Below are 8,973 nucleotides of genomic sequence, written 5' to 3' on the forward strand. Positions count from 1 at the left end.
TTTCAAACACATTAACAGCGCCGGGTGCCTATGCGCACTTTCCTCTCCGCGGGGATCCTGTGCCGACTCGAATGAGTAATCAATACGGAGCTCCCAGAGTGAGGTTCCGAGTCATTCTTATCTGTTTACTTAATAGTTCCCTAAAGAATGTTATTGTCACAGTTGCCTAGCCCGGTTCTTGCTCATTTTGAAGGTAATGAAACACCTTTTTTAATTGGAAAATAATTTGAACTTTTACTCATTCAGCCAGGCCTTCCCCGATAGGAGTCTAAACCACAATGGACCCGGCTACTCTGGTGACGATACAGGGATTTACAGACCGCTGGGCCCCGCTGGCGAGGGGCATCTGAGATGGGACATTGATGCAGACGAGCGTAGGCCCTGGGATAACAGAAGAGAAAAGGGGAGCTGAGACACGTTCGGGTAAACCCTGTCCTTAAAAGCCGCTCTGCGGAAAATACCGAGGGACCTGGTGAGGTACGTCTCCGGTTTGGAGTAAGGCCGACGTCGGAAAGGAGAGAGATGAAGGAAGACCCCACGGAATCTCAGAACCCAACTGCTTACAGGCACCGCCGGGGACTGTTTCATCGTCCCCATCTTGCACAGGAATCTGAGATCCAGCGTGGTAGATTCACGTCCCCAAGGTTATTACGCTGGTAGATATCACGGGCGTCTGCCCAAGAAGTTGAGCTCTCAGAAGAAGTCATTCCCTGCAGACAAGGTGTGTCACTGCAGGGCCACATGCAGACAGCAGCGAGGTTCAGGAAGCTGTGACCTAGTCAATGGCCTGGTGACCCTCGCGAGCGAGGAGAGAGCTGCCTGAAGCAGGTGAGAGGGGTCTGCAGGGGTGTCTCCCAGGGCAAGAGCTGAGCCTTGTTCTCCACTGGATTATCCTCCGGAAGCTTGATTCATAATGGCCACTTGATATTTGTCTCAAATGGGCAAAAGAGATTAAATCTAGAAAGAGGAGAATTAAAGCAAAACCCTGGTGGGTGTTTGTAAAAGTGCGGGCACGCTCTGGGGCTCCTCTGTGGTCTGGTGAAGAGGTCCCCCAGACCCGAGCTTCTCAAGTGGGGTGAGTCCACCCCCTCTCTGGGGATACTTGGCAATTTCCAGAGACATCTTTGATTGTGACAGCTTGGTGGCGCGCTTGGCATCTGGCGGGTGGAAGCCAGAGACGCCGCCAAGCACCCTACGGTGAACAGGACGGTCCCCCACCAAAGAGAACCAGTCAGCCCAAAGCATCGACAGAGCCCGGACTGATTCCCTAGACAGCACGGCCCTTGGTTCAATGCTCTGCTCACCAAGCGACGGGCACCTGCTGGCTCTCTCGCTCACGCGGCTGGTGGTGCCACAGTGGCTGCTCCTGCTTGTTTCGACGAATGTGCCTAATAGCCATGGCAGCTGCCATTCCTTGGAGCCCCTACTACGTCCAGGGACCGTGAGCACCAGGCCACACACCCTCCCACATGGCATCTCATTCGATGCAACAACAAGTCCTCAAGTTAGATGACGTTCCCATCCCAATACGTAGATGCAGATGCTGGGTTTCAGGAACATGAAGCCACTTATTTGGGTGGCCGCCAGTGGGATGGGCATCCACAGACTGACCTGAAAGTCTATACCCTTCACCATTGCACTTGGCTGTCTCATCAAAATCGTTCGGTGCTTCTTCTCAGACCCAGCAGTTTACATATGTTCCCTTTCGACCTTCACTACTGTCCTCGGAGTAGGAGGCAGGATGGCTGTCTTGCACATGGGGAAACTGAGGCTCAGAAAGGTACAGGCTTGTCTGAGGTCATTCGTGGGGCTGGAACCCTGTACTGGGTCTCCCTTTCCACCTGGTCATAGAATGGGGCACCCTAGATGGCAGAGCTGGGGTCTGTCTCCCCAGAAAGGTAGTGCTTTCGTTGTAAATTTAGAAATTGGCACCTTGGTGGACACAGCAGTACCTTCTGCATTTGGTTAGTTCCACCACGGAGTCCTAACAGAATCAAATTTCTGGTCCTTCAAGGCTGCCAATCAGGTCCTGAGCCCAACTCCAAGGTCACCCCCGGCCTTCCGTGACATCAGTCACCCTGTGACATCACCCTATGACAAAACGCAACCATGCACAAAGCAAAACGTCCCCCAAGCAATTGCAGAAAAAATCATGACATCTTTGCAGATAGCAAAGGCACAGAAACCGCAGATACAGCTCCGGTGAAAAATGCCCTCGTCTTTAGGCGTCTTTAGGCGTCGTTATCCAGAACAGGCGGCGATAGCTACCACAGCCTCAGCATCTGTGCTGACGGTTCAGACTCAGAAGTGCTCCATCAAATGAAGATGAAGAGTTTGATACTGCTAAGGACGCAGACACCCTTGAAGCCTTTCATCAGTTCTGCTAGCTTTGCTGCCATGGCTGGCCCTGCTTGAACTCCATCCTCAAGCAGCCAAAGCCTGCCCAGCGCCGTGCCCACGTTAGCCAAAGGAGGCGAAAGCTAATTGGTTTGTGAGCTGCTGATTCCCTGCATTCATCACTGAGACGCAGCAACCCGCTCCCGCCGCCACCAGGGCCCCTTCGTGCCAAGAGGGAGGCTCAGCGGTCTTTTGTCTCCGTTTGTGTGGCGGCTGCTGGTAATTGGAAAATTACCTCTAAATTCATCTTTCAAAAACAACTTAAGTCCAGTCTAATTGCCAAAGGGTGCCTAGTCTATCACTTCCCCACAGATCGCTGGCAAGCGGCCAAAGAAACTTCTCAGGGAGAAAGCAGGCAAGTGGCACTAAAGCCAACAGTAGGCTACAAGGCACGTTGGCACACACCAGCTCTGGGGCTCTCCACCTCCACTCTCTGGAATGCTCTGTGTCCTGGAGAGTCAGTCTGCAAGATCTAAAATGCTCGTACAGGGGTAATGCCTGGGAAGACAGAGCCTGGTGAGTTAGGTCTGCGGTGTGGGCCATGGTCAAGGTCAAGAACAGCAGCAGGGCCCTTACTCCAGTATACTGCAGGGACTCAAGACGGGAAAGCACACTGACATTTGGACTCTCCAAGGTCAGTCAGCACGTAAATGCCTGGCAACGTTCAAGGCTCGGAGGCAGAGGAGAACACGACAGGCCCGTGCTCAGGAGCTACGTGCTAAGCGGAAATGCACAGTAAACAAGGGTTCACGTAAAAGAGAGGAAAACGGAACTGGGCTAGAAGTCACGTGTTGGGGAGGGGAGTATTCACCCCAGCAGTTAATGGGAGAAAGTATGGGTTACATCTGAAGGATGTTTGTTTGGCACATAGGAGGGAGGACGATGGTCGGTGTGGCTGGCGGGTGGGACAGTGGGGGCGGGAGGGAGGTGGCGTCAAGCCAGAGGCCGCCGGCAAGAGCTGGCTCAGATGGGCATCGAAAACCGAGGCAGACTGTTCTGATCTGAAAAAAAGGAACCAACATCTTGGCCTCCTTCTAGACCACGTTTTCAAGGTCCACACATCAAAGATCCACGTCCTTATTTTTCAACCAGGACCGTTGAAAGCAGTAACAACAGGAGAGGTCCCAAACGAGCACCGCCTTGAACTTTAACCTGATAAGAAAAATGTTTTCCCTGCCCCATGTCCCTGTCATTCAAAGGTGAGAGATAAGCCTAAGCCAGGTCATGTTTGTGACCTCTACTACCATAAGAAAATAATGACAGCTTCCACAGAACTCCAGCCGCAGATCACGGCACAGCCCCCTCAGCGGGGGCCTGTTTGAGGGCGGTGAGAAAAATTTGCTACGGGGAGAGGGGGGCTTCCATTCTGAACATACTTGAAATGATATATAGTGTAAATTCCACCTAAAGTCCCTCCAGAAGCTGAAGTAACCCCTCCATTTCGACACGTTGGGTCCAAATCACCAGCTTTTCATCCCAAGTTGGAAACTATTACTATTTCCTTTGTTAGCCTCTCGAGAGTAATTGTCTTGCAGTTGGGGGCTCTGGTGGGAGCCCTTGGGGAGCCCCCGCGTCCACCCTGATGTCATGCACACCTGTGGTGACAATTCTGACTGTGCCCAGACTGCCAGCCTTGCAACCGAAGACCGTCCGCACCCCCATCCCGTCAGGCAGTAAATGGAGGAAGCGGACGCCCACATGGCTCTGGAAAGCCTTTGCGCATGTTACAAACGTTACTTGCCATCATTTCCAGAGCTCTCGTGTGAGGAAAACAACGACTTGATAGGTTAACAAAGCATTTACGAGTCCTATCGGAGTGATCCCTCGTGCCTGCCATCCAACTGCTCCTTCTGTTTTCTTGCTCTGAGGATGAATCGTGAGAGCCGATGGGAAAATATCCCAGCTGAGGTCACCAGCTGGCTTGGGCCCGATCTGGCTCCTGCATCTATTTTGTTCTGTTAACAAAAGGACTGAAAATTTCCTTTAGTCGCCACTGTCGAAAAATCAGGAGAATGTACTTACACACCCAGACCCTGGCTCCTCTAGAACAATCAGAGGGCGAGCTACACCTGTATGCGGTGTCACAGCCATTTTGCAGTATTGTCTGGCCACACCTTCCCCTCCCTTCCCTCTCTGCTCTGGTCCATGCTCGTCCTACTTCTTCAAAAACAAACAACAAAAAGCAAAGCCAAAAAGGGCAAATTCTTTGTTTCTAACAGAAAGCAGTTTCATTACCTTGTTTCGTGTGTCGATGGGCGTCCTGCCTTCCAACCGCAGGTAACGCTTTGAGGTGACTGTCCAGCCGGGACAGTTCTGCTCTCAGAGATATAGAGGAAAGCTTCTCCCCCCTCAGGGGGCCTGGGTTTGGAGGGGCATCTGGCCTGCGCTGTGGCCTCTTCCCACTCACTAATCCAGGGCTTCCAGTCTGCTTTTCAAACTCCTTCCTCCCTCCCTCCTTCCTTCTTTCTCCCCTTCCTTCCTCCCTCCCTTCCTTCTCCCTTTCTTTTCTTCTTCCTTCCTTCCTCTCCTCTTTCCTTCTCTCCTTCCTCCCTCCCTTTCTTCCTCCATCCCTTCCTTCCACAAATGTTTGGTTGGCCCCTCCCAAGTGCTGCTGCCCTGAGTGCCCCAAACTGAATGGCTTAAAGTCATTCTCCGTCACTTCTGGGTGTCAGAGATTTGAAGTGTGTTGGCAGGGCTCTGTTCCTCCTGGAGGCTCCAGGGAAGACTCCATTTCTTTGCCTTTTCCAGCTCCTAGAGGCACCTGCTTTCCTTGGCTCGCAGCCCCTTTCTCCATCTTCAAAGCCAGCAGCATAGCATCTTATCTCTCTCCCTCTGCATCCATAATCACATCACCTCTTTTCTTTCTTTTTCTAAATTTTATTGTTCAGTTACGGTTGGCAGTCAATGTTACTTTATTGGTTTCAGGTGTGCAGCATAGAACATTGCCTCTTTCTGACCCTTATCCTCCAGGGTCCCTCTCACGACGTCCCTGAAAGTTCAAACAAGGTAAGCACTGGGAACTGAGCATGAACCCATCAAGATGGGGTTACCATTGACCTTGACCAGAATGAGAATGGAGCAGCTTCTGCAGAAAGCAGGATATCCGCCCTGGCTGGTGGGGCTCAGTGAACTGAGTGCTGGCCTGTGAACCAAAGGGTCGCTGGTTCGATTCCTAGTCAGGGCACATGCCTGGGTTGTGGGCCAGGTCCCCAGAAGTGGGTGTGTGAGAGGCAACCACACATGGATGCTTCTCTCCCTCTCTCTCTCCCTCCCTTCCCCTCTCTCTCAAAATAAATAAAATATTTTTTTAAAAGGAAGAAAGCAGGACATCCCCAGACTGTTCTCAGCACTGAGCAATATCAAGCAGCACCTCTCTTCGGATTTTGGAGTGAAATTATCAGGCTCTAATTAGCATCTAATTAGGTACGATCTAACCATGCCATCAAATTCAGCCCCTTTTCTAACGCCAAACCTACCCGAGAAATAGACAACTGTAAAATAATACCTTTTTATCTGTTCTCTGCCAGAAGATTTAGAGATGTCACTTCTTAAAAGGAAGATTTAATTTTAGAACTAGCAAACAATCTGAAAAGTAAAGTTCAGAAGAGTTGCAGAATCCCAATGACATTGAAGAACTTTATTATAAATATTAACAAGAGTTACATAAACGAGGGAGAATAATAATAAAATAGCTAGCATTTATTTTCCATCTGCTACATCCCTAGCAATGTGTTAATTTTAAGTATTTGACATGGATTATTTCATTTGTTCTTCACGATAATAAAATCGGGAGGTACTATTATCAGGCCTACGTTACAGATGAGGAAATAGAGGCTCAGAGAGGGTGAGTAACCCGCCGAAGGCCACACAGCCGGGAAGCTGTGCACCACCTTTGCCACCACGGTACGCTGCCTCCTGAGAGGAGTGGCAGGCAGCTAGAAGCTTGGGATGCAGAGACAAATGGAACACGGTCCACAGACCCTCAGAATTCATTTCAGATTTTTGGTCCTCCAAGACTTTTTTTCCAACAAAAAAGTAGACTGCCCTTTCTAGTGCATGCACCAGCCATGCTTACTACTTAAAGGAATGGTGCAGGGTCCTTCACATAATTTGGGGGCCGCTGGCAGCCCCCAGCCCCCGAATTAATTACTATTAATGGGTCAGAGTACACATTTCCAGATTCTTTGGCCTCAACATATTTGTTTTCAGACTCCGTGTAATCAGACTAAATGCAATCAGCTTTTATTATATGTTTACGTATTTATTTACCCAGTGCACCTTCACAGATAAACAAGACAAGGTAGCGGTTATAAAGGTAAAGTTCCAAAGGGTTCTGGAACACTCGGTAGGCTTTTCCACGGTAATCCAATCCCCATGCGGGTGCCCCGCCTCTTCTTAGAACCATTCCTCATGATTTGAAGAATTCTGTCCTGTGCAATTGCCCCCAACCTCCCCTCCCCTGAGGCCAAGTCCATGCGCAGTGCTGAATTGCTCATTAAAGGAAGGTACATTCTCTCTGTGTTCGTACCAAAGTTCCAAGTGCAACGACCCAGCGGCGCTTGCCCAGCAGGGTAACCGGGTGCCTCTGCCGCCCATTGGTGGAAATCAGGGTAACAGCAAGAACACTGGAGGCCAAACAACCAGCTGTTTATGTCCATTTCGGGGTACAAATTATCTCTGCGACACTTAGAGGAGCCAAACTCATCACATGAGACTGGATTAAATAATAGGTGATGTCCCAGGTGCCCGTCAGGCTTCGGAGAAACAAAAACACACACAGAAACAAGCACCCACGCAGAAGGGGAAGCTGGTGTCTGCTCTGCAACCGTGATAGTCCACGAAGCAGGGACTCGCCTTCTGGCTCGCCCGGGGCAGCCCAAACACGAGCTGCCTCCTGCCCTATTCCGTGTGAAATTCTCCTTACTGTAAAGTGCGCCCGAGTCCATGTCCGGGGCAGGACACACCCATGTCAAAGCTGGGAATCCCGGGCTCCAGCAGGCCTTTTAGAAAGGCCCTCGGAGCCCCCCATTTCCCAACCATGGAGGTAGCAGAGTTCATTGCAAATGCCTTCTGCGTGAATGAACAATTGTTGAATCAACTACAATGTTCCAGAAAGGTCTCTTAAAATGAAGAGATCGGAGATCATTCAGTCACTCGGGTAAACATCACTGTGGAGCAGCGAGAGGAAACCACCGTAACACTTACTGGGAGACTCTGTAAGAGTCTCTGTAAGACTCGGGGATATAAAAGTCAAGTTCGCCCTCCCTGTGTGCTGGGGTAACGGTGAAAAAAAGAACAGGCAGGGGCAATGGACTCCGACAGCCAGCTGTTGGGCGGGGGGCGGGGGGGGGGGCGGGGGGGGGGGGCCCTCTCTGTTCCAGGCCTCTGGGCCTCTGGATGTCCTTGTCATAGACAGTTTGTTCTCCCCGTGGGTCGATAAACGACAACAACAAAAATAAAGCCAATAAATAGCAAGTTACACCGTGCTTAAGATAGGGAGGTTCTGCATCACAGTTCCTGCCCCTTGGGCAAGTTTCTTAGCCTTTCTCTTTCTTTCTCTGTGAAAAGGCGATTATAATATTGCCCTCTCCTAGGTCTGTCCCCCGAACCTCCATCTTTTGGAAGACAATCCCCTCAATGCCTCCAAAGTGACATGCCCTTCGATGGGAGGCTCCCCAGTGGGTTGCAAGATGCCCCCACCCCACTCAGTGACCCCCAGGCATGTCTAATAAGAGCAAAGAAAACTCCCCACTATAGGAGCAAAGTTTAGGGAGCTGCTGGTTTGTCTTCCCTGTCGCTCCTTTTGGTCCCTTCATCCCTGTCACCTTCCCTCCCCTTCAAGGCTCTCTCCTCCTGCTCACCGCCCCGCCCTCTCTCCCCGTCTCCTCTCTAAGCCCCTACATTTCCCCCTACAAGTCTTCCTCAGTTTCCCCAGAAGGCACTAAGTAAGTGGTGATTGTTCGGGCAGAGAAACTCATTGGAGTGATTTACAAGAAGTTATCACAACACACTATTTTCGCAAGATCTTCAAATATTTATCTTCTGCGTAGAGCACACAGACTGTAATAAAAACCCAGACACGGTGTCCAAACCAGCGGGCCAAGCAGCTCCCTGATAAATGCGTTGCGGCTGTACATGAGTCTCTTTCTAAAGTGCACTGAGTTCTATCCTGTGCGCTACCAAAAATACACTCTCAACATATTTGAGCACGTACTGTGCACAAGCACGTGAAATAAAATTCAAATGGAGAAGGCTGAGCAGACAGACAGAATGCCCTTTTATGGATATAGACAGGTCTCTGCCCGTGGATGGGAGAAAAATTTTTGGCTGATAAGCTCAGATCAAGGCAGGCTGGGTTCCCCACCCCTCCCCACCTCCAGCCTCCAAATATATTTACTCACAATCAGCAAACAAGAAAATTGCATTTGAGTTTTGTTAAAATTTTTTAAAAAATGAAAAAGTGAAAACAAAAGTTTCCTAGAATGTTGTAAACTGTGCCTTAAAAAAATACCAGCGCAACTACACTGCACACCTCAAACTCATACAAGACAATACTGAATGTCAGCTGTACTTGGA

This window comes from Desmodus rotundus, chromosome 6 (genome assembly GCF_022682495.2).
Source record: "Desmodus rotundus isolate HL8 chromosome 6, HLdesRot8A.1, whole genome shotgun sequence".
Classification (NCBI taxonomy): domain Eukaryota; kingdom Metazoa; phylum Chordata; class Mammalia; order Chiroptera; family Phyllostomidae; genus Desmodus; species Desmodus rotundus.